Source organism: Artemia franciscana, chromosome 1 (genome assembly GCF_032884065.1).
Source record: "Artemia franciscana chromosome 1, ASM3288406v1, whole genome shotgun sequence".
Taxonomy (NCBI): domain Eukaryota; kingdom Metazoa; phylum Arthropoda; class Branchiopoda; order Anostraca; family Artemiidae; genus Artemia; species Artemia franciscana.
Window position 1 is genome coordinate 40,760,759 of NC_088863.1, and position 27,387 is coordinate 40,788,145.

Sequence of the window (27,387 nt, forward strand, 5' to 3'; positions counted from 1 at the left end):
TTTTCTTCCCATACTTACAAAAAAGCTACACATCTTATCCATGACGTAAATCGTTCAGTAACCTTGAATAACATTTTATTCTTTTCTGTGCACCTTTGACTTTTTCTTCAGCTCCACGGCGATATTCCCAGATTCCTTAGATTTACTTCATCCTTTGTATCTGATCGGTCGAATTATAAGCTCCGTAGTTCTCGGAACATTCAAACTATACTTCGACAGTAAGATCAGATTTTAATCCTTTCGTTTGTGGGATATCCTTCGCAATTCAGCCGAGAATGCCTTACGAAAACCATTTGGTTTGCATTTTTTTTTTTTTTTTTTTTTTTTTTTGGTTTGCTTTTAATTCTTATTTTCATCATTTTTTATAGTATTGATTGGAATCTATTGAATCAATTTAATTTATTTAATGTGTTCAAGTTTTTTCTTCTATATAAACAGTATAGTAAGTATGACGGCATTAGCCCCTCAAAGTCCAAACCGGAGGTGCTGATCTCCGTTTCGTGGCCCATCAGCCAGGAACTGCGATGGGGGGCATCCTGTGCTTTCGCACACTCTTCCTGCTTACCTTCCCCAGATTTCTCCAGGAACCCATTTAGAGCTGGGTCGACTCTAGCTGAGCTTGTAGTGTCACGCCAATGACCCCCACCTCAAACCAAATAACCGGCTACGCCAGAGAGCGAACCCGTGCCCCTTGGAGAAAGGATTCCCAACCCAGCGCGCCAACGACTTAGCCAGGGCTCTTCCAAAAGAAGAGATGCTGGGAGTTAAATCCTCTATCCATATCGATCGAAAAGACTTTCTACGAGAATTTGGAATTTTTGATCTTGAAATGCACTTTTTGAGGGTTTGGTTATCCTGTTCTTGATTGAAAAACCCTCTAAACTCTACCTCCAATTGCCAAACTTTTTCCTAGGGGTTCAACCCAGTCAGTTGTCCCAGGCACTACAGCGGGGGGGCTGCTGGGGGACTGACCTCTTTGATCAAATTTTCATTTGATTCTACTGTTTTGCTTATATTTGAACCGGGAGGAAGAGGCACTGTAACTAATTTTTACCGGGGCACCACCAACCCTATGAATGGCTTTGCCAATAGCTGGTGTCCAACTATACAATATGGTATAACTCTTATTAATAACACCTAGATATTTTTATAACGTTTTCTTCTTTTGTACGGACTATACAAAAATATAGAGAAGATTGCTTTTCATCACATGGAAGCATTACCTCTGAAACTGGGAGGCTATGTATATAGCAATTCAATGGCTCTAAACTGATTGGCTATCAAATAATTTTCACTTGATGGTATTTTGACCCCAAATCGGGCCAAACATTTTTTGTACCACAAAATAGCAGGAATCCCGACTTTTCTGTGGCGCTATCTGAAATTGGAGGGAAGGTTATTTGTATAGCTTGTCAGTAATTCTGCAGCAATTGGTTCTCGCACACTTTTGTCTTTGGAGGTATAACAGCAGAAATCAGGACATTCTTACGGCACAATTGTTGCATAAACAATACGCTCTAAATTTGGATATCTGTTTGAATAGCCCTTCTTCCAATATTCTGCGACTACGGTCAGCCTACAGTTTCCCCTAGAAAAAAAAAATTAGACGAACCAGCAAAAAATAAACCCCTACCCTCTACCAAATTTCTTGAAAAAAAATGCGGAACGTCATATTTTTGAGTAAAGGAACTTGAAACCTTCTGGACATGGTTTTAGACATGCTGGATTTGATACCGTAGTTTTTGCTAAAATCGGACCCTTTTCAGGAGGTTTCCCCCATTAATTCTAGAATTCTGCATATTTTCTTGTGTTAATAAGTTTGAAGAGTAACTTTAAAATTAACAACTTTATACATTTGAAATCACCACAAAAAGTTAACGGTGCGTGTATAATACTATCAAAATCCCTATTTTCGAGTTCTGATAGCGATTGGCAGGGGACGTTCCTTACTTATGGTTTGTTACTATAAACCATTCGACATGCGTCGTTGTTTATTGTTTCTTTCAGGTGTGCCCTTCAGTGCTAAAATAATTTTCAGCATGGCTTAGAGTTTAACCTATTAGTCATATGTGACGCTTTGTATTTTATTATTATCAGAATAGAATATACTGATAATGTATTTTCAAAATCTAACTCCCTTCCATCGAGCCTAAGCTATTTCCAGGAGCACCAGAGTTTGGAAAATACCTTTTTTGGTATTTTCATTGAAAAGAATAAAAAAAAACTGCTTCCTTACATTTTTGAAATTCAATTTTTTTCCATCTGCAAACCAAGATTAGAATATTGGAAGCTACAGTGACACCTGAGCACCTAAACCTAACCTAACCTAAAGAAGCTACAGTACCTAACCTGACGCATGGAAGTAGAAAAAAGCTTAAATTTAAAGTCCAACAAAAACATGGGCGCTCCGAAAAGCAGATGAAAATTTACTAGATATTTTCTAGAGAAATTGCCTACGGATTGTTCTGGATGCCCGGCTGACTGACCGTATTTCAAACAGTAGGTTGTACGAAAAATGTGGTTCAATCCCGCTTTCTAAGGCTGCAATGAAAGAAAGGTTGGGATGGCTAGGCCAAGTTCTGCGGATGAAGGATGACAGATTGCCAAAGATTGTCCCTTTTGGCCAACCGTCTAGGGCTACACGAAAAGAAGGTCGTCCTTGTGTCTGGGTTGGGAGGATGTCAAAAATAAAGATTTAAAGGAAATGGGAACTTTCTGGGAGGTGTAAAGAGGGAGGCCTTGAATAGATTAGGTTGTAGGAGGAGCGTGCGTAGCTGTGTTGGCCTTAGGTGGCTTGGTGCTGCAGTGAGTTATTAGTAGTAGTATTAGTAGTATTTAGAGCAACCAAGCAAAAATATGTGTCCCGATCCCTCTAATTGCATCCCCTGGCTATTTCGCGAATACTTCTAGTTGCTTCTTTTTACGTTTCTTCCTTAGCTTCTAGAAACCAGAGCCGTTCCTTGGGAGGGGGGGGGCAACTGGGGCACTTGCCCCGGTCACTGCAGCTTGGTGGCCCAGTTTGATCCAATTTTTCACTTTGGCTTGGATTTTTTTTTTTGGCTTGTATTTCAGTCGGGACCATTGGAACCGCTCTGCTGGAAAACCTATTTATTAAAATTCTTTACCTCAAATAGTTTACATGTTGACACGAGAACAGATTCTTATTGTTTCAATTGATTAAAATAAAAACTCTACATCCAAATAATTGGCAGGTTATTTTAAACTAGCGATCACTGCCAAATGGAACAAATGAAGGTCAAGTTCTACAGGACCTAAAAATGGGCGCGTGCTAATTAAACGCTAGACATATTTTGGGTCAATGATCTCCAAGTTTCTCTTAAGAATGTTAAATTTGTTATTTGCTCTTTTGAGATAATAAAGAGAACGGTGTTGCTCGGTGTTGATCCTATCCCATTGCGCATTTCCATATCGGAAAATATTTCGAAAATGACAGCGTAGGAAATCGAACATGGTTTTGTAAACACTTTCTGGCATTAATACTTGATAAATGATGACCAATAATAGTGAATAATATGTATGCGCGTACAGCACACCAAGAGAATTACCAAGAGAATTATCAAAGGAAAATTCAAGAGAGGTATCTGCGACCACGAAAAAACCATGTTATGCTAATATTATGCATGTTATGCTTTATGTTGTGGATGTAGCCTCAGCTACATCCACAAACTTCCTCAGGTGCATTTAGCCACCGTTTCTCATCATAATATTGCCTAATATGAGGTTCCAAAGTAAAAAATAATTTCGATTGTTGACAATATATGTAAACTTTATATATTGCTTAAAAATGTTTATAATTTTACTGGACTTTTCAGTTCTAAAAGTCATTAATTCTGGTTATTCAAAATGCAGCATTATATTAAAGTGGTAGATCTCAGCAAGCCAAAAATGCAGTTGTTTATCCAAATGCAATGACGTCAGTGATTACGTTAGTAATTCGTTTCTATTGTTATGTGAAAAATCAATATACCTTGTCGATGAACTTGATATACGTTATCCCCACGACAAGAAATAATGAGTCAATAACTCGGAGCTTGTTCCGCACGGTACTCGATCGTCAGACGAAGCTTTTCAGTAAATATTATTGCTTACAAAGCTCCGGTGTAGGGAATTAGTATTAGTCAGATAGCAACGAGTTTTCTGTCGTAGCCTTGGCTGTGGCAGACAGAAACGTTTGTTGGGTTTTGTCGGGAAGCCACTTTAAAAGTTTTTATTTAAAAATTTTCTGTTAAAGAGGGGGTGAGTTCGGAGACCCCTCCTTCATGCGTACATACCCGCCAGGGACCGTATAGTTCAATGTATAATTGTTGAACTAATTTAGTGGGAAAATAATATTTTTGGCTTGGGCTCTTATGAGTTATCTTTTCAAACCTGGCAGAAACTCCTGAATGAAATCGGAAGTGAGCATGTGACACGTCAAGTGACCACCAAATGACTATTACTGAGCTCTATATGTTAATCGGTTGGGATCGTTCTTCTTTCAAAATTTCTACATTACCCACTGTATATAAATTTAGAAATACATACAAATTTAAATACAGTGGCCTTACCTTTTCGCCAAACGCCAATACCATCGGAGCTCATGCAAATAAAGAAAAGAATGGAATAAACGAAGTTTGAACGTCGTTTTTTGTTGACAGCTACAGCCCTATCTTCATAGATCTTACAACCTTGAAAGTTGTTTGCTACAACCAGGCATGTAAATAGAATTTTTTTGGTGGGGAGAGTGGGGAGGATAAAAAAAATGGTTTCTTTGATAATTCGTATAAAAGTGCCCAGTATTTGGAAAAATTTACAGAGTTTAGGGAGGGTGTACCCAAAGGCCCTCCCTTTGCATGTATTCCTGCATATAGCTTCTGTCAATTAACTATTGTAAAAACTACATCCCACCTACTATATATAAATTTAGATTTATTAATTTATACACAGTGATCCCACCCGTATTTGTTTATCTGAGGGGTGGGAAGGGGAAAGCCTGCTGTGGTGTCTCCATGGGCGGTCCATTTTTGAGGGAAAAGATTTTGCCGAAAAATATCTTTTTTTTTAAATTGCAATCTCCTGCAATCCTTTTGCCTTTTCAGCCTTTAAGGGAAAAACAGCCGACCCACCTACTCTCCTCTGAGGAAATATTTCTTTGTCTGCAACAGTGGAGTAGCAACGGGGCAAGAGGGTATATATGTTCCTGGGTGCAGCATATGTTGAGGTGTCTTGTAGATAACCAAATTATTCTTTTCTTAATCTTAAGACATTTAAAATACACAAAATCTGACATCACATTTAACCCCAAAACTTGGGGAATCAAGTCGAAACTTTCAGGGAATGTTGGATGGACCAGGTGGACCTTGGTTTTGACTGGGACAGAAGTAAGTTGTTAGACGGTATGTATATCCAGTTTACCAAAACAGTTTATTTTCAATATTTCCAAAATTGGTCGAGTCACGGAGTTGAAACTTGGGTAGTATTTGCGAAGGACAGATGGGCAAGGAGACTTCAATTTTAGGGGGGGGGGTACCAAGAGAAACAAAAAATAATTGTCGTCGGTCTGCCTTTATTTTTTTGTACTATGTGGCCCTTCGGGACGTAGAATCTATTCTAGGAGAAGTGACAAGGTAAATCCAAATGATATCCAAGCTATAAAAACGCAGTATCTGTAATATCTCAGGAAGGGCTTTACGGCCGACCAAAAATTTTCTGGGAGCACTTAGGAAGGGAAAAGGGTCTGGACTTCAGTTCTTATGTTTGGGTCAGGGTTTGCCCGGAAAAGGCCCAACCACTTTAACTTTAAAAGGTTGAAGCTCATTTCCATGAGTCCCTGGGTTAGTGGAACACCTATATATAATTGAAATTTAATAATTAAACTTTTTTTCATCTACTAAAGGACCAAAAGTTTTCTTTCGAACAATCACTGGGACTAATTTTGATCATCCATAAACAAAAAGGTGAAACGATTCGTGATGTATGAAAACGGGGCTATGCACATTCTCTCTATTCGGCTTAAAAATTACATTCATACATGGCTGGACCAGGTAGAGATTTGAAACTAACTTTAAGTGTGTCTATACATGACGCATGGAAGTAGAAAAAGCTTAGATTTAAAGTCCAACAAAAACTTGCGCTTGGACAAGGCCAAGTAAACCTCAATAAAGACATAACTTTTTTAAGCTTGGTTAAATCGATGACAAAACATAATTTACTCATTTTCTGTTTTATCAATATAATTTTGGGAAAGTCAAAAATGGTGAGACGTCATGGAATTAGTATTATTACGGTTTAAACAAGCAATCTAGTTTGATCAGTCTGATTTGTGTCAAGTTTTATCCATATATCCTTCTTATTTAAATACATCCCTTTCAAACGTGCAGAAAATAAATAGGTAGATCATCTATTGATTCGTTAACCCAAAATATCGCTTCAACAAACTGGAAAAAAATGCTCCGAAAATCCACTAAGTTCATATTCTATTCAGGCATAAATTATTCATATTTTCAAACGAAATAGAGTCAAAATTAAAGGTTCTAACAAAGAAAGTGTTCTTTTAAACAATGAAAGTAAATGAAAGCCCCAAAGAAAGTATTCAAATAATTTTGTTTTCTTCACTTCAGTATCGATACTTTCTTCTTTTATGTTGTTGAAGATTTGGTAAATAAAAGTATACTCCTGGAAATGCATACTATTTTTGGTAAAGCAAAAATGATGCTTTGGCCTTTAGAGGGCCCCACACCCCACCTGCAAGAATAAATATGGAAAGCAGCATCCACTTGCTTTTACCTGTACTGTGGTTTCCATTGTTCCAATTTTGTTTTAGTTAAGGCCTCCAAATTGGGTCTAATTTAAATGCTAAAAGGTATTTGCAAGATATTGTTGTTTTCACTTTTTTCTCCCTCTTTCCCCAAACGAGCTGAATCCTTAGCTTCTTTTGTGCTCTTCTGTAAATGAAAAACAAAGCTGCTCCACTACTGTGATACAAACTAGTTTGAAAGGTAAGATACCCTGATAAACTGGGTCCAGGGGCGGAAAAAAATCTTGGGGGGCCACTGGACCAAGGGCACCAATGTGATTCGAGCGCATTGATAGGTGGGGGTGTAGATATCGTTTTCGTCAGACCAGTTTGTTTTTGTGAATCTGGCTGATGCTCATGTAAAATGACAAAGAAACCTCTTCGAAAGCCAATACTATTTTCCTATAGCAGTAAAATGCGTATTAACAACAGACGTGCGCAGATTCTTTGATGAATAAATTACATAGCTTCATTGAGACTTTTTGAATGAGTAGGCCAGACTATTTTTTTTTTTCTTCAGAGCTCGATAAAAAAAATCAATTAATGGGAAAACCTCTAATGTCTAAGATTGGAAATGCAATTGTTTTTACAAGAGGAAGTGAATTGTAAAGCAGCCCCTTGATCCGGTACAAGATTCCAACATTTTCTATAAAGAGATTGAAAACCAACCGCACGCCTAGTTGCTGTGGAATATCTGAGGAGCACTTGAAATGTGGGGGTCCTGCCTTGTTGCTCTGGCAGCTAGAAAATGTTTTGAAGATGTTCCACGACATGCAAAGGAATATTTGGTTTTTACTTGTGTCAGGGGCTCCTTTTTTCGAGGATTCTTTAATCGGAACCAGAACCAAAACATAGAAAGGGTCGTGTCCCCCACTGTTAAGTTGATTTTCTTTCAAAAAGGAATGTGTTTATGTTATGATGTTTATTATAAGCCCTACCCCTACCGCGGCCTGGTTTAATACCCAAATATATTTAAAGTTCCTAATTTCTTCGAAAACCATACAAGCCGAATAGTGATAGAGAAAAATATAATATATTAGTGTAAATATATATTTTATATATGAAATAATGTCATAATGAAAAAAGAAATAACCAATGCATCAGCACAAACAAAGAAATAAACACACACCATAAAAAAACATATAAACAGAAAAGAAAGACAGAAGGAGAAAGGAAGACTGTTTTACTACTTTAGTAATTAATATAGATCAGTACTTGAACGAGGCCTTAACTCTACTCACCCATCCAATTACATAGGTCAAACAGCATAACCATACACAATCAACCGCAAAGAATAATCCATGGACAGGCAGTCGTGTCGTAAGTCGTTACCAAATATATACCAAATATTAAAAACAATATAAAAGACAAATAATTCAAAGGCGACAACCCAACACAAGGGCTCATCAGGAGAATACACATTTGCATATAGTGTTTCGGCACTTTAAATTCCTTACCCAGGCAAGTGGTGTCCCTACCGTAGAATCCCTACGGTATCCCCGTTCTAGGTATCACCTCCGAAATATAACTTACTTATCCTACCTTGTTTTTGGGCCGCATGTATTTGTGTTAACCTGCATTATCATACCTATTTACCATGTATATTAATACTGAACATTTGTTGCCATTTTACAAATCATCGAATGATTTCACTAAGTATTTCAAGATAATTCTTTCGGTATTTGCTTAAAAGTTTATTATAATAAGAATTAAACTTTTTAAATTGCTAACTTAATTTATTTGCAGAAAAACCTCTTAAAATCAATTTTTGGCCTAAAATTTTACATCTCCTTTTAAAATCGATATAACTACTACAAATCCTTGCAATTTAAGTAATTGTGAGTAAAATGCTGAATTTTTGATATTTGACTTTATATTACTTTCAGGGAACGGGAAATTAATTACTTTAAAACCAAAATCATCCGTTTTATTATACATTTTAAAACCTAGCTTATTATTATCAGAAATATTCATATTCAAATCTAAGAAATGATCTTCTAGACATGCGCCATGACTAGGTTCAAGAGTCAGCTCTGATGGCTAAATTTTTTTAGAAATATCAATAAATACTTTACAATTTAAAACCAAAATATCATCAAAATACCTTTTATTATTTGACAAAGCATTTTCTAAGTTATTTGGATTATTTTTATCCATCATATATTTATATTCTAGTTGATTTAAAACAACTCAGCTATAAATGGGCTGGCATTCCCCCCCCCCCCCCCTCATGGGAATTCCCTCAATTTTCTTATAAAAATTACCATTAAATCTTATATAAGTATTGTATAAAACAAATTCTAATAAGTCAAAAATCATATCTAGGCTGTAACATCTTGAACAAACTGTAGTGTTGAAGCAGTTTATCCATCTAACAATTTAATTAAAAGTGTCTATTTTGAAGAACCTCTTACTAGATAAGAGGAACGATTTCTTAATAACTGTTTTTAAATTTTCCAACACTACATTAAGTGATAGATTAGTATACATTGTCGCAAAATCGAAAGACTCTATTCTTTTAGCCGAAATCATTGTTTATCCCCTGCTATGAATTATTAACACTCCAGTATGGATTGAAGTTCGAAATTTTTTTAGTACCAGAACAACAGGTTTTAAATTTATTTATAATTTCCCTTAAAATTAAAGAGAGGTCAGTAGCAGCAATTTCAGTTGGACATCTAGCTGCTCCAGCAATAAACCGTGGTTTAGGGCGTGGTTTAGAGGGATTTTATGAAATTTTACAGTCCAATAAAGGAAAGGGAACTTTTATCATTATCATAATTCTAATATTAAATTTTTAAACAATATTTCCTCTGTTTTTTAAATTAAATTTTCATCCTCTAACATCACCTTTTCATAGACATTGGTCGTACACAATTCCCTTGTTAAGACATCACAATACAACTTCTCAAAAGTTATGGCAAAATTCTTATTAGCTTTATCAGCCGGTAAAATTGCAAATTCATTCGGTAGATTAGCAATTGCTTGTTTTATCCTAGCATTATAAAATAATGATTTAATGTTACTTTTTTTAAGTTAGCATTTATTTTATTTCGTATTCTATTAATAATTAAATTCTTCCAACTTTAAAAACTCTTTATTTATTCTCTTTCTTGCACCACTTGTCAATAAATAAATCAAAATCACTCTCCAAGCTACCAAGAATACTTGATGGTTTCAAATGATGAAAAAGACGAAATTTAACCCCTTTATTCATTACATTTTGAAGTTCTTCATGTTTTATTATTGATAAGTCCCCTGTTATAACATGTTGGTAAGTGGGATTTACAAATGTACCTAGTTGCTTACAATTATAAACAGGTTTCCAATTTATATCACTGTCCAATCTTTTGAGTATTAAATTATAATAAAATATCATTTGTCCAATAGTTTTTAAGAATTTTCCTATTATTTTTCCTATGCCCTCTCAATCGTTTTTTACAATTAGTAGGACACATAACAGAAGGATGATCAATAAGACCATCAATACATTTAACAACATGAGACACGTCTCTATATTTTGCTACATGATCATTTAGCCCAAAAGGATAAGCTGTACCAAGAGTATGGATCCAGAAATCCTCCTGTTTGCGCAGTCTATTATTCTTCTCTTCCTTATTTAAGTTTTTAAACTCCGATTATTACAATTATTACAACATTATTACAATGTTGAACTAGATAGCTATTAGTTTTTTTTTAATAACCGTTGTTTTTATGACCAGAAAATCTCTTATATATATTTTCAGTTGTTTCCTCCGCATATTGTAAACAGCATTTATTACATTCTAAGGGGTAAATTATATCAGTTGTTTTACAATTAACATTACCACGTAACTTACATTCAATAATTCTGATGAAATGACGTTAATATAACATCTTGAGCTTGTACATCCTCGCCACTTATTTAACCTGAAATGTAAACTAGAAGAAAGATCAATTTACTCATCCCTGAAAGTATTTTCTACTCCTTGTTTAAATTTTAAACTACAAGAAAATCAGTGTCTCATGTGGGGTAGAGGCTTGAGAGTAAGGGGTAATAGCCCTTACTAGCCCTTAATACTAGCCCTTAATAACCTTACATTATATGATTTGTAACCTAAAAATTTAATGTTTCATTCCTTTAAATTTCCTTAGAAGATATATAGATTTAAAAAATACATAGAATTTATAAAAAAATAAAATTTAAATAAATCCTGGAGATTAGTATTAAAATGGGCACCAACGTGAAGTTTCTCCAGTGCCACCCCCACACTCCTAACAATAAAACCAAACCCCAACACCTAGCTTTCTTCTATGGTAATATGAAGCTTTGTGATATTCCAACATATGAATTTCGAAAAAGTGTTTGTCCTAGGTAGTAGAATGGGTGAATAAGGCTAAGGCCACATTCAAGTGCTAATCTGTCTTAATTACTAAAGAAAGAAAACATTATTTTTTTTAGTTGTAGCAGTAGTAGAGTAGAAAAGAGTGCAGGTATGAGTATGTATGTATGTATGTATAACTGTTTTCTGTTTTTGTGTGTTTGTGTGTATGCGTGTGTGGGTTTGTATTTGTACGTGTTTTTCTGTATGTTTTAGCGTGTGTATGTTGGTATGGTTTTTCATTGATGTTTTTTACTATATATCACTCGTATTCTCTATCTCACCCCCCCCCTCTTCGCCCACACACACAAATCTAAGTAATAGATCTCCCTCTACTAATCTACATATTCCTATCTCTACTAATCTATATCATACCATCCCAGCTCGACTAATCTATATCGTACCATCCCATCTCTACTTTTCTAGATAAACTGAATCACGTTACTAATCTAAATATCACTACTAGTAGTAGTAGCAAAGAGTATTTCACCCATACCTCCTTATTATTTTCGAGCCCGGTTCTTTTCTTGACTGATTTGTCGGTTAATCGGTAAGTTTCGTTTCTGTAGATCTGGTTCGTATCGTGGGATGAGAAGAGTTGTAGCTCGGTTAGTCTACTATCGAATTCCGGCTGCAAAAAAATTGAACAAAAGGCCATACTAGAGTATCAGATTCAGTCTCCGAGCTTTTATGATGGCAAACGAATTTATTACATCTTCTGTTTTCGTCAGTTCGTTCTTGTTTACTTGCATTAACAACAGCGCCTCTAACCTCTCCTCTGACGTTGTGCTTCTGAGTGCGGACGACGTTATGTCGACCTTGGAGAAAATTCTTTCTGCCTCGCATGTTGAAAGTGGAAGCGTTACAAAGACTGTGAGCAATACAAAGATGTTCATGAAAATTTGTTCCTGACAGCTGTTGAGAGCCGAAATAGCTGTCTTCGGCTTCTCCGTTGCTAAGCTCGACCAGTGACTCTTCAAGATCTGGAATTCAATTTTCAAATCAGTACATGTGCTTAGATATTCCTTGTACTTCTCATAACCTTCCTTCAGATCGTCCCAATTCTTGCAATGGGCAATTGTTGGAATTAGTGATGAAAGTTTAGCCGCATGAGAAAAATGGGAGCTCTGTATGACAGAGACAGGCAAATACGCAGTCAGAGACACATGCACGGAGACAGAGAGAGGGAGAGGCAAAAAACACACAAAAAGACAGAGAGTGAGACACACAAACACACAAAAAGACACAGAGTGAGACACAAAACACACAAAACAGACACAGAGACAGGCAAACACACAGTCAGCCACAGGTATGGAGAGAGAGAGAGAGAGAGGGGGGGGAGAGAGAGAGAGACAGGGGAGAGAGAGAGAGAGAGAAAGCGAGAGAGAGAGAAAAAAGACGCAGAAAAAACTCAGAGTCAGCCATAAAAACAAAAAAAGATAGACATAGAGACAGGCAAGTACAAGTATGTGTATATGATAAATTTATCATAACATTGAAAGCTGACAAAGAAAAATATTTGAAAAAAGGGAAAGTATGACTAAGAGAAAGTGTGAAACAAGTATTAATGGGATCCTATTGAAAATGTATGCGTGCGTTGTCATGACAGTGAGGGGTTAAAGTCCTTTGGAGTGCCCAAGAACTTCCATCATCAAAACGGTGGATATGCGAGAGTAACATTTCCAGAGATGATAGTGCTAAAAGAAAAATGCAAACATCAGACTTTTAGTCGATGGTGAAGGCCAGCTACGTGCTTATGCTATTGGTAATACATTACCCGTTGATAGATCATATCGCCATCTTTCTGGTAGTAGCATTCAAAACAGGAGAAGAAGAGGACGAGCCTTCTGCAGCATCGTCATAACGTATATCTTACCTATGTGCTGAAACTGCAACCTATGTAAAAATAATGTCATAATAAACGATGCAACCGCAAGTAAAGGGTATTGACAAACAATATCACCAAGTAATATAAAGATGGATTGAAGAAAAACAAAGCACCGGTAAACGTTACTAGTACCATCAAAAGTTTACCAACAGATTCAATTAGTAACACTATAATGTTAATGATGACATGTATGGCGAGGTTGCTAAAAGTTGTCTATGACCCTAAAATAGGATAAGTGCCATGTCAAGAGAGAATATAATGAAGTATTTTATGGAATATATTCAAACCATTCATTTTTTATGACGATATTCTACATGCCACTACTCCAATAAAAATATTTCATTCAATATTTTGTTATGCTTCCATTATTTTTAGGGCCCGAAAACAGCTCCAACGTTTAACATGTTTATTCAAAAGTCAAGGATGTAAGAAGGGGAATTTTCAGAGACAAAGGTACTACAACCGGGCTCGTAGGGGTCCACTAGAGTGTGAAACAGGTCAACAGGGTTTTTACTGAAGACTGAGAGAAATGGGCACGATTTTTCCCAAAGTCCACACACAAAGACAGGAAAACAGAAGGTCAGACCCACAGGCAGAGAGGGAGACAGATAAAAAACACACACACACAAACACACACATTCAGACCCACAGGTATACAGAGACAGGCAAACACACAGTCTACACAGAAGCATAGCTGATAAAGAAAAAAACATGCAACCCACAAAGTCTGACACGCAAAACACAAGAAGACGGACGCATATCATACACCAATGTGGGAAGGGACAGACAAAAAACACAAATATACACACATAATCAAACAAACAAGCACAAGGATAGACACAGCGACAGGCAAACCCACACTCAGACACAAAGACACAAAGAGAGAAACAAAAACACAAACATAGTCAGACACACAAACACAGAGACAGAGACGGGCGAACCCGCATTCAGAAGTATAGGCACAGAGAGAGAGGGAGAGGGAGAGAGAGAGAGAGAGACAAAAACACAAACAAATACACAGAGTTAGAAACACAAACATACAAAGAAAGAAACATAGAGAGGCAAACACACAGTCATATACACAGGCATGTGGAGACAGAGACAAAAAAATATACACAAACACACAATGTCTGACACCAAAATGCTGACACAGAGACAGGCAAATACGCAGTCAGAGACACATGCACGGAGACAGAGAGAGGGAGAGGCAAAAAAACACAAAAAGACACAAGAGTCAGACACGCAAACACACAAAACAGACACAGAGACAGGCAAACACACAGTCAGACACGCAGGCACGAAGAGAGAGAGACAAAAAACACACAAACACACATAGTCAGAAACACAAACACACAAAGACAAACACAGAGATAGACGAACACACAGTCAGACACACAGGCGTGGAGAGAAAGAGAGAGAGAGACAAAAACATTCACAAAGACAGACAAATACACAATCAGACACATGGGCATGGAGAGAGAGATAGACAAAAACACACACAAACCCACAGAGTCAGACATGAAAACACAAAGACAGATAGAAACAGGCAATTCCACAGTCAGAAACACAGGCACGGAGAGACAGAAACAAAAAACAAACACAAACACACACAATCATACAACGACAGACATAGAGACAGGCAAACACATAGTCAGACACTCGGGCATGGAGAAGGAGAGAGAAAAAAAACACAAACAGACACTGAACCAAACCAACACAGAGACATGCAAACACACGGTCAGACACACAGGCACAAACAATGAAATGAGGCTGGAATCGATCTGAGTAATAAAATTGCCGTCAATAGAGACAATGAAATGGCTGCCTGAATCAACTTGATCAGTAAAAGTACCACCTACCAAAGTATGGCTACCTACAGCCAACCTACAACAGTTCATCAGGTACCTACAGCGAAATTTCCGTATTCCAGGCTACCTGCAGCCAATCTATGCGCAGTGAATTCTACACACTCATGGCAGTATAAGTAATATTTAACTGAAATATTGCCTTCAAGCTAAGTTCATTTAAGTTGACTTAGCAGGGCGCGCACTACACATGTACCTGGGAGCTATTGGTTGCCTAAGTTAACTGGTTTACCCGCAGGTACCCAACATCTGTAGGTTAGTTCTCTCTCTCTCTCTCTCTCTCTCTCTCTCTCTCTCTCTCTCTCTCTCTTTCTCCGTTCTTCTGTGTCTGACTATGCGTTTGTCTGTCTTTGCGTGTGTGTTCTTTTTCCTGTCTCTCTGTGCTTGTGTGTCTAAAAATGGGTTTGCCTGTCTCTGTGTCTGTCATTGTATGTCTGACCCTGCGTGTTTTTTACTCTCTATCTCCGTACCTGTGTGTCTGACTGTGTGATTACTTGCCTCTGTGTCTGTCTTTGTATGATTGTGTGTCTGACTCTGTCTGTTTTGTGTCCATGTCCATTGTGTCCATGTCAGTCATATGTCTTGTGTCCCCTCGAATTTACCTCCAATAAGTCACCTTCCCCTCAACAAATCTAGATTTACAGATCGAATATGTGGTTTTAATGCAATATTATATCTTTGATGTCGTGGGCATACTTATAGTGAATTTCTCAGCACTCATTTTCTTAGCTGTATAAGACCGATTTAAGTGCCCTAAGAATAAAGTGTTTGAATAATTTTTGAAGATTTACTTATTGATAAAACTAATAAGCAAACTAAAAGTTTTGTCCTTCATCTTTTATATTTCCTGTTCCACGATGAATCTTCGACACGTAATATTATAGAGTGTGTTTTTCTTATCTATCATTCTTGCGTTTTCCGTGGTCCTTCCAGTTTTCATATTCTGTTTCCCTTTGTTTATCTCTATATCCCCTTATTTTTGCTAGTAGAAGTAGAACTCGTTTTTTTCAAGCCGAAGTAACCTCTCTTGTGCTTTAAACAGAATTTGGGAGAAAACATAATAAAAAATATGGGAAACAATATTGGATCCCCAGAAATACCATCCATAGAAACAATAAGGTGAATCATTATCATTCAGTTTTAAATATGAGATTGATAACTGGCCATTGAAATCATTTGCGCAATCAATCAATCAATCAATCAATTTATTGATACTAAAAGAAAAATCTATTACAAAAGTAAAGTGGTTACTAGGCCCAAGAAGCTTTGCTTGTAATGGACCACAGAGAACAAGAATAAAACACTACTATAAAATATATACAAAAAAAAAAAAAAAAAAAAAAAAACACTGGAACAAGACAAGGACATTGAATAGATAGGATATTTAACAGATAGAAGATTTAGAAGGAGATTAACATATAGCTGAAAATTATTTTAAAAGAAGAGAAGAGACATACAAATTAGGAAAGGATTAATAAAGAGAGAAAAATTATTGAATTGGAAATACCCGACGAAATAATGCCTTTGCAGAAAGAAAAAGAGGGACATCCGAAGGGATGGAGTTCCATAATAGAATTGATTGATATACTGGAGACCTCTGGCTTGCTGTAGAAGATCGTTTTGGTAAAATAAATCGTCGAGAAGAATTACGTAAAGAAGAAAAGTACCTACCTGAGCCTGTCCGTGAGAAAAACTGCTGTAGGGGCGGTGGGAGAGTACCTAGAAAAGCAGAATGCGCAAAATAAAGGGTACTTTTACCTATAATATGATCCAGCGGAGCTATTCCAGTATCATTATAAAGATCAGAGGAAGGGTAAAGCCAAGGAGAAGAAAAGATGCATTGCCAATGCTACTTAACATCCAACTGAGTCAATACCTAATTCAACTTGTTCTTGTCTAGCTCGCGTCAGAAAATTCATAACACCTGCACACCAGACAAAAACCTCTTTTGTCTAACTGCTTAGCGAAATCATTTCCAATTCATAGGTTGCGTAGGAAGCAACATGTACGTTATCGATCTAGAATTTAGGTAGATAATTCGCCGTACGGGAAACACCCTATTTCATGAAATTTGTTTCCCGAAACATAATATTAGAAAGTATTTGTTGTTACAGGTGGTTAAGGCATCGCTCCGTTGGGAAAATCTCTGGTCTTCGGTTAAATTCTTAGAGCGGACAAAAACTTTTCTTGCCATCGGACTATAAAGATTCGCTGAGAAAAAAATCTCGAAGAAAAAAAAAATCTCGAAGAAAATGTTTCGAAGAGAAAAATTTAAAAAAAATATTCTTAATGAAAAAAAATCAAAACAAAAAAAAATCTTTAAGAAAAAAGAAACTTCGAAGAAAAAATTTCTAAATGAAAAGAAAAGCCTTGAAGAAAAAAATAATAACATGTCCTAGAGTACTACGTAACAACCACGTGTGCGTCATCCTCAGCTGATTATTGGCCCTGAGCTCTAAAAAAACAAGTCACGCAAGATTACGTGTTCCTCAGTTACAACCATGGGTTGCCCACTGGACTAGCGGCACGTGAGCTCTAGTAAGTCAAGCGGGATTACGTAATCTGCAATTACAACCGTGGGTTCCCCATTTTACTAGCATCCCGTGAGCTCTAGCAAAACAAGTTACTCATGATTACACCATCCTCGATAATTTACCAAAGCAACCCTACAGTATTACGTAACATACAAGTGTACATACTCAGCATCAATGTCTTGAAGAAAACATTTGCATAAGTAAACAAGCAACTCCTATTACACAAAAAACAGGTGCACGTAATAAGGTCTTGAGGGATTATCCAATAGTATACTCCCTATGGGCACGCTTATATCCACAAAACCCCCACTACTAGTCTAGCCTATTTTCTCTCCCACGTGGGAAATTACGCCCTATAAAATTCTCCTCGAGTATAAAATTGAGCAGCCAAAGAGAAATTAAGACAAATAAAATTGACGAAGAAAAGATGTTATTGAGCATCTGCTATTATGAAGGAGGGGCTGTGAGTCACTGGGTAAGTAGGGAAGGGCTTTTGGATGCCTAAAAGAGCGCTTTTTACTTTCCAAACTGTCGAAACTCCATGAACCTCCAGAAAAATATACGAAGAGGCATGGGGAGTAGGTATCGGTGAGAATTAATTTATCATCGTCTTTCATTTAGACTAAGCCTGAATAATTGAGCTACGATTCGATACCTTCCTTCTTATTGCATTAAAATGTTTTTAACGTTTATTTTAAAGACTCCTTCGACTAAACAAATTTACTTCATATTTTATAAAATTATACACAATGATGCGTCCGCGAACATCAGCTATTGCGAAACAGGGGCGGTGGGTCATTTTGTAGAAGGGAGCGAGGCAGATGCCTCAAAGCGTGTATTTTAATGCCCAAACATCTTAGCCCACATTAGGCCCTCTTATACATTTAGAACGAGTTTTGCGATGGAAGGGGGTATAGAATTATTCTCCCTCTTAATTCTCTGGAATTAACCTACCTCTATATTGTTAGCGCCAGGGAGGGGGGGGGTGTTATAGTGCTACTCGTATTGCGACAATCTTTTTTAATGTAGCATAAAACAATACATTTACAGGTCTGCTACCTACAGAGATGGGTGCGACATCACAAAGTCAGAGAAAGCGCGAGCCGAGATATCGTGAGCCTCACCAGGAAATTTCTTGGGGGTTGGGCGGCAAATCCCACGAGTAGCTTTGTTTTTAGCGATTTTAAATCATAACGTTTCTCTTTTCCTACTTAGACACTACATGTCAATGTATCTAAACATATGCATACAATGTTTTTAAGCATAAGAAATTATTGCGATAAATTATTGCGCGGCTAAAGCGATTGCTTTAGCCGCGAAGAAGATCAGTAGTCGCATAGAACTTAAATCCATAAACAATAGTACCTCTCTCCGTCCCTCCGAAATTTTGTAGTTAAAAAGCTATTAAGAACTTATTCAATAAAACTGCTATTCTTCGAAAATGTTGACTAAATATTCAAATTTTGTCCCAGATAAGAACGACAGTTAAAACACAAGGGGCCGCTTAATCAGAATAACAAGCTTTTCTGGAAGCCCTAAAATGCCTTAGCGTAACGAGCGAGGTGTTGACGGGGGGATTGGCTTCCACACATACGGAACAATATCTGTATGTTTTAAGTTTTAATGCTACTCCTTACTTTCAGATGAAAAAAAACCTTTTTCTTTATTTAATTTATCCTATAGATATATTTTTACATTTATTTCTTTTGATTCTTCTTTTCGTGTTTGGGGGATCGGGGGCTGAGTGATCATAGCAGCTTGAGATAAAAGTTAAAGAAATTATTTGGCTTGCCTATTTGAAATGAGTTGTTTTCTTGATACAGATTTAGAATTTGATTCTATGTAATGAAATATGATTAGATTAAAACTTAGTGAAATTAAATTAAAAAGAGAAAACGCTCCTTAAAGGCAATTCAGAGCTTATTTAGAATAAGGAGCTCTGCCAATTTTATACATTTGCTTGGTTTTACTTTAGAATTTGACTCCATGTTATTTACAAAAAAAAGTAAATAAAAAATTAACAAGAATATACCCCTTAAAGGTATTCCAGACGGGAACACCTTCTGATGTACACCTAGTGGACGCATTCTCGGTCACAAGTGGTTATCTGGTATCAACCACTATAGTTCTCGTCAGGGGTGTCACGTATAAGCCAAGGGCGTCAGTCCTCCTATTTCAGTCAGTCTGATGAAATTTGATTCGACAAAATTGTGGAGCAAAGCACGGATTTTTTACTCACATTAATCACGGAGTTACTCACATTTCTTCTATTAGGGTGTTTGGGTTGATGCAAATATAAGACATAAAATAAAAAAAAGATCAATTTCAAACGGAAAAAAAAGTAATTTTGATAGCAATGACACCCAAATCTGTCAATAAAAATGACCAACCATTCAATGAAATCCATTGCGCTCCCTTAACATTTTGGCTAGTGAAGCCTCTGGTTGGCGCCAGTTCAAGTCCACGGGAAGTAGTTATTTGCACTTCTTTGTCCCAGCCTGTTATTCCTGTGCATTTTTATCATAAGGCAATCATTTTGCAGTTGCGACTAACTTCATATTTTCCAATTATTTTCTTTAACTTTTATCTTATCCTGCTGTGATAGATCGACCCTAACCCCCGAAAAAAAGAAACAAAATACAAATCATAGTGTAAAAATAAATACCAACAGTTTTTGTATATATACCCCCCCCCCAAAAAAAAAAGTGTCCGTACATATTATCAACAATAGTTTAAAAATCCTAAGTGTGTATCAAGGAGAGCCTTGCAGACAAGATTGCTTAGAATTTGAGCTATAGCAGATACATATAGCAGAGCTTTCTGATTTAACAAGAAAACCATGAAGATGTATGAAAATAGAAATGGAGCTAGCTAACTAATACACACTTCGAGATGGAGAGACAGATAATTATAAAGTGGATAATTTCTTGTAGAAGTAATTTTATGCCACTTGGGGGGAAAAGATTTTTGTAAAGGTTTAGAATGAAGAGTGTTAAGATTTAGAATGACAGTTGTCCAATGTATGGAGAATGGGAGGAAAATCGGTTGCATTTTTTTGGGGAAGGGATAAGGCACTTGAGAATGGAGATTTTTGGAGTGGATGAGGGGGTTGACCCTCGGGGGGGGGAATTGTTTGAAAATGAATGAAATATTAGTGTTAAGAATCTGGCGCGGTTTATTCGTGTTGGCATGACCCACCGTTAGGGTTTTGCTTGACGACTTCGTTTGTTTGTGTTAGCGTTTTTGAATAGCGTGTTTTCTTTTTTTTAATCATTTGTTCAAAAGCTTAAATTGAATCTCTTAATTGTATTTGTATGTTATTATCTCTTTTTGTAGCCATGGCTCTTTGTTTATTTTGGGGGGGGGGATCAAATCTACTACACTATACGCTATACAATGGAAGCAAATAGACAGATAATCAATCATCGATCTTTAACACAGTGTTTCCAATTTTTTCTCGAAATCCCATCCGTTATTCAGAAAATCCGTTAATATACCTTTTTACTCAACAAAAATCTCTTAGAAGTTCTGTCCTGCCGAATGTATTAAAAGCTAAATTACATAATGCACAAATAGTGGAGGAAAGATACGGAAAAAATGGTCAAACCTCGGGGAAATTGCAACACAATTTTTTTTTTTATACCAAAATGCTCAGAAAAATCAGCTTAATCACACACAAAAAATCCCGAATCCCCTTTGCACAAGTATCCCAAATTTGCCCTTGAAGGGGAAAAATGTAGGGAAAATCCGACTTTTGTGTTTATAAATATTTTTGAGTTGAAATAGTCGTTTCCAATCAAATTGAGCATGCTGACTCCATATCTGAATTCAGATTTTCCTTTTTTCTGTACCCTAATGCCCATTTCCACCCTTAAAGGGCGCGGGGGGGGAACTCGAAATTAAGAGGTTGTTGCATTATTTGGCAGTTTCCTATGGAATCAATGGCGGTGAATTCGAAAATGAATTTAAAACCTGATTTTACGTGGTGAAGTACTTCATCTTACCTAAATCGGCTGTGAAAGTTAAACAACGTGAACTAGTTATTTTGATCATTTGTTGGTTGATTCACCGTTTCCTATCAAGCTAGGAATGACGCCTTAGAATATGAGTCTCGAAGAGTTTAATTTCAGACCAGCATTCCAGACTCCCCCTCCAGTTTGCGGTTTCCATTCCTTAGTGTCATTCCTTAGGTGATCTAATCAGTAGAGCCATCTACCATAGTACTTGCTAGATGATTGGCGTGTTCAAGGCTATATACAAGGTTTGTGCCGTTTTATTTTTCCGCAAAGGAAAGACAAAATAATAAACTGGGATCCGCGAGCGTTGATTAGAAGTATTTAGTAAGATAGTGTTTAGGATTATGCTTCTGATTTTGGAAGAGCGGATATTCATTTCTACTTTTCAACTTCATTTGTGCAATGCAACCTACTGTGTATCATTCAAGCTGAATTTGTTCTTCTAGGCGGCGATGGGTTGAATTCCGATTGGACTGTGCCTGGATTGACTGAACAAACAAGTTGTATGACATAATCAGTCTCTTTTTAATCTAGAACCGTCAATGAAGAGAACATGGTTTGCCCGATATGCCAAAGCAGCAACAAACCCGGTGAAAACACTACCATATTATCCGAGAAAGGAGTCGATGCCGTGAATAACGCAAGCAAAGAAAGAGGTAGTAGCATAGCTGTGACGACTGGAAATGAAATCCACACCGCGTGTCGTCGTAACATCTGTGACAGACGTCGGATCGACAAAGAAAAGAACGCTCAAAGAAAACTTGGGCAGAAAGAAACGGTTGCAGCCTCCCCCCACCAGATCTTCAGCTCTACGCTTTTATTTGTCGAAGAACTGCCTATTCTGTGGTCGAGCAGTGAAATTATGCAAGATCATAAGTCGTGAATTCGCTGAAGCTTATGCAGTACGAACTCATAGCTCCGACTATTCAAATAGCGTAATGTGTAAAAGCAGGAACGATCAGTGGAACATGACAGTGCTTGGTCGGATAAATTCAAAGACTTCTGACCTTCATGCAGAGGATGCCATTTATCATCAAATATGCTCAGTGAACTTCAGGACAGGAAAAGAGATTCCACAAAAATTCAGTGGTCAAGAAGAAGTGAGTGACACGTGCCTCCAACAAAGAAATGGAAGGAAAGACCACGCGATAGTGCAAGAAAAGCCGCTCTCGAAGAAGCGCTTCGGTGCTATGCCAACAGTGAAGAACCGGTACCTCAGACGATCATTTCAAGAAAGATGGCTCATATTCTCTCTGAAACCGACTGTGACAGTTTGGCCTACAGCTTTCGTCAAGCGAAGGATTTTCTAGTCAGTGAGTATTGCGAACAAGTGGTTGTGTCCAATTCAAATGGGAAAGAGACACTCATAACATTTAGAGATACAGTTGACAGGATATTACGAGAATTTCACCAAGAGGAAAAAGCAGATAGTGAAAACGGAGAAAGGGATCAGCTCATCAAAGTCGTTGGAAAGATAATAAGAAGTGAAATCAAATCCATTACGACAAGCAAGGATTCCTACCAATTTCCTAACGAAATACCGTGAGTAGAGAAGTGTTTGAACTTCGTGTGCCCACATCTTTGTCTATTGCTTTCATCGATAGGGGTTGACACGCCTTGTCTAATGTGTTCTATCGGACAGGCTATAATGCAGGCATGCAGGCCACGTGGTTTAATGTCTCCTGTACAAATAGGACTGGCTTCGCAGCTGTATCACAATTTCTCGTCCCCATTTTTATTTGACACACTGCACAATCTTGGTTTCTACTCTTCGTACTTAGAGGTAAAAAAATTTGAGAGATGTGCAGCAGTAAATCAAACGTTGTTGGAAGAATCCGAAGAGAATGCATATTTTTTTCAGTACTTAGGAGACAACGTCGATCATGCTATTGCTACAATCGACGGCCTGAATACCTTTCATGGAATGGGACTTATTGAAGTGTCTACACCTGAGTTGCCGGCAACGGAGCTTTCAGTGCCAAGAAAAGAAGTAAGTGGAGATGAGATGAAGTCTATCGGCACCGTGCTGTTCTACACCTATCAAAAGTCGCAACCAAGGACTTTTGTTTGCTTGACAAACAGTGGTGACACTCATGACAGTGAATGTGAAGTTGAAAGGCTCAGGCACATCTCTGGCTCTTTCAGAAGCTCATACATGAGCTGGTCGGCCTTTATGGGGTCAATACACCAAAAGCTACCTCATCCGGGAAACTCGAATATTCGTTATTTGCCAATGATTGACCACAATCCAAGCGATATCTCCTGTGTCTATTCTACACTTATAAATACTAACGAGCGCGCTAGTCGAGCTGGAAAAACTCTAGTCATTACCTTTGACCAACCGCTTTACTAGAAGGCGAAGTGTATCGTCGATGCAGAGCCTGCCGCAAGTGCTTTAAGAAATGGTATTGTTGTCCTAGGTGGATTTCACACACGCATGAGTTTCCTAGAAGCCATTGGCTTCCTTAAGGCTGACTCGAGACTTTTGAAAATCCTAATTCAAGTATACACGCCTAACACTGTGCATAGTATGTTACAAGGCAAAGCTGTCTCTCATGTTGTGCGAGGCCATGGTCTGTTGCAGGTAGCCCTTCATGCGAACCTTTTATCATCAGAACTGGATAATAGAGCATTTGATGGCAATGACATGCTACCAGAATCCCTTAAAAAGGCAAAACAGGCGTACGAGTCGCTCCTTGAAGGAGATACCATCGACGAAGTGCAGGTGTTAGAAGCAGCAGAGTTTATCTATGAAATAGTTCAAAGTGCAAAAGAAAGATTATTTGAGTCCAGAACTGCCCGTCTTTGGTTTCAGTATCTGGACCTACTTGGAATCCTGAGAAAGAACTTGAAAGCTGAACGAAGTCGCTACCTTGAGCTTTATCTAGAGTCGTTGTTGGAAATGCTTCCTTACTTTGCTGCTTCCGGACACAATTTTTACACGAAGTCTACTTGGATGTTCGTGCAGTCCAAGTTTCAGTTGAGGAAAGACAACCCAGAGCAGTCCAGAACGTTACAAGAGTACCTGTTCATCCGAAGAACTGACAACCACTGGGCGGCACTTTCTCCTGATTTGGTGATCGAACAGACGTTAATGAGAAGTATGAAAACGAGTGGCGGTCTGACGAGAGGTAGAGGCATGACTGAATTTCAGCGGACAATTTGGACATCTGCTATACCTACTTTGGTTCTCGTTAACGAACGCATGCAGAATCTGACTGGCCTCGCGGAGTTTAATGTTGAAAATCACGCAGAAGCGATATCTTCGAGGAGAGCTAGAGATCTGGCGGACATCGAAAAAATATTTCGATACATTGAGCCTCTAGAACCCTTCAGGCCAGATTCACAGCTGTTGAGCGTGGTTACTGGTTTCCGCGCTTCATCATCTGTAAACACAGACGATGCCAAATCTGTGGGAGAAACCATTCTGAAGGATATGGAAGCGAAAGACGTTGAGAGATATGTTTTCAGGAGAAAGGAGAAAGCTGTAACTCTGGCTGAAAAGTCATCCGTGGAGATAGATTGCGAGAGGGTACTAGTCAACCCAGCTCTAATCTTCCAACGTCTAGCCGCAGTGGCTAGCACCAGTGGTTCTGACTTGAACGAGGTTCTGTCGTTCGAGCTCTGTAGTTTTCCACCATCGCTCATTAGTTCGTTTGAGGTGACGAGGACAGCTGACAAAGCCTCTCTAACAAATGCACTGATGAAAATTGAGGAGCTCGATGGTCCAGTGACTCTGAGGTGCCAAGATCTTACGTAGATTATGTCACAAGACATTTCGGCCAAGCAGCGGTAGTTTTTTACTCTTACACTGATACACCGACGATGAAGAACTGCACACAACTGAAGAGAACCATAGGCTTGTCGTGTCCAACGATTCAATTCTCTCCTAACATGAAGACTGTCAAAAGTAAGGAAGAATACTTCATCAACCTACATGCTGAGAGGCTGGCAAACTGAGGATGCAAAGTTCTACAAACTCAGGATGATGCCGATGTCTTAGTTGTACAAACTGCAGTCACTTGCGCTGAGACTTCGTCGACCACTTTGATTGGGAATGATACCGACCTATTAGTCCTTCTGCTGTACCATACCAAGCTTGATGCATGTGATATCTTTATGCAGACAGACACACATGGAAATAACGGACGAGTGTACGACATACAAAGGATCAAGAATAAACTAGGAACCGAAGCAGCAGAAAATATACTCGGTTTCCACGTAATGTCTGGCTGCGATACAACATCTAGACTTCAAGGCATAGGGAAACCAACTGTGGTTTCCTTGTCACTAAAAGATGGGATTTTTAAAGATGCTTGCAAGACCTCCAGGCTTGATGCTTGCAACCACCAGGAGATCGCCGAAGCTGGAGAGAAAGCTTTGCTCCGCATCTACAATGCGGAAAAGCAATGAGAAGACTCTGAAAGATGTTCGGGTGGGAGAATTTACAATGCAGGTTACAAGTGCAATTTCTTTTGTTCAGGCAGAGCGGCTTCTGCCGACTTTAGCTGCCGCAAAGTACCACTTTTACAGGTGCTATTTGCAAATAATGGAGTGGCAAAACGCGTCCGATTCGCTAAAGCCCGAAGAGTGGGGTTGGTGCCTCTCTTCGTCACGGAACATGTATCTTCCCATAATGACGGATGCTTCACCAGCACCAGAGAACCTGCTGAAGATGGTGCGGTGCCAGGGCACCAGCGGGTGCGAGTCGCTCAAATGTAGCTGCCGTCGGAACGGTTTGCCCCACAGCTTTGCCTGCGGGGAGTGTAAAGGGGCGTTATGAGCTAACGCTGCAGCAAGACAGGATGACGATGATAACGAGGACGAGCAGGAAGAAGAATTAGCTTTAGGTTGTGCTTTAAAATCAAAATGTTCTTGTGAATAATTTACCTGAGTTCTAAACGTTTTTTTTTTTTATAACTGATTGATCTGAAGTTTTGATCTCGATTAAAGAAGTTGTTTTTCAAGATGTTATACTTAGCAATCCCTCATATTACAGACCCCTTAGAGGTGGAAATGAGGTAAATAGTTTTTTTAAAAAAACCTGCTTTTTGACCTTATATCTGGCAATACGGTACTTTATTTGATATAAAACTATCTTTTAGCCACAGGAATCCGGCAAATAATGACCTGCGTAATTTACCCCCTCCCCCCCCCGTTCCGTGAAGGTGAAAATTGATACTGGGGTAGGGAAGACTTGATTTCTGACGTCGGATTCGGATTCGTCATGCCTGATCTGATAGAAAACGACCACTTAAATCCAAAAATACATCCAAATAGAAATTTCGATTTCCCCCCTTATTTCTCCACTTCAAGGAGGGGAAGGGGTTCGGGTAGTTGTGCATTGGGGATTCGGGGGGATTTTTTTATGTGATTAAGCTGATTTTTCTGAACATTTTGGTGTAAAAAAAAAAAATCTGCTGCAATTTCCCCGAGGTCAAACTGTATTTTTCCTCCACTAAAACCGCGTGGTTTTTCCTACGGAGATAATCACAGGTTTTATCACAGAGATTGAATAATATTCTCATTTGAAAACCATGTAATTCGTATAAATATGTAAAACAAATACCTTCAGTTGATATTCAAAGCCATGATTTAGCTGTGACTGCAAATGTTTCTTCAAAAATAAATCCAGCTGAAAGACGCTGCATTTTCCGTATTACTAGATTTTTCTTCTAACTGGAATCTATCTGTAAAACTGTACGGTTTCCCGCATTGTTGAATGGCACCTTCATTTCTTCCGCCCCAATTATAGCATCCATTCACACGGGACTTGAATCCAGTCTTCATTTGGTATTTTCTACAAAAGGTAAACGTGGTGGAAAAGGGAACAACTTCGGTTTCTTTTTCTGCTAATACATAGAAACGGAAGGGAATATCAGTCTACATTATTAAAGAATTAACATTTTCTATTCCGTTTTGCATAA

The 27,387-nt window shown here is 38.0% G+C and overlaps 1 long non-coding RNA gene across 1 annotated transcript; it reads right to left on the reverse strand.

The window, feature by feature from the left end:
* Positions 1–292: 292 nt before the first annotated feature.
* LOC136029631 (uncharacterized) lies at positions 293–27,256 on the reverse strand. The gene is made up of 2 exons (XR_010618088.1): positions 27,030–27,256; positions 293–1,588 (listed from the first exon to the last, which is right to left on the reverse strand). It is a non-coding gene; the product is annotated as an uncharacterized LOC136029631 (long non-coding RNA).
* Between the last annotated feature and the right edge of the window lie 131 nt (positions 27,257–27,387).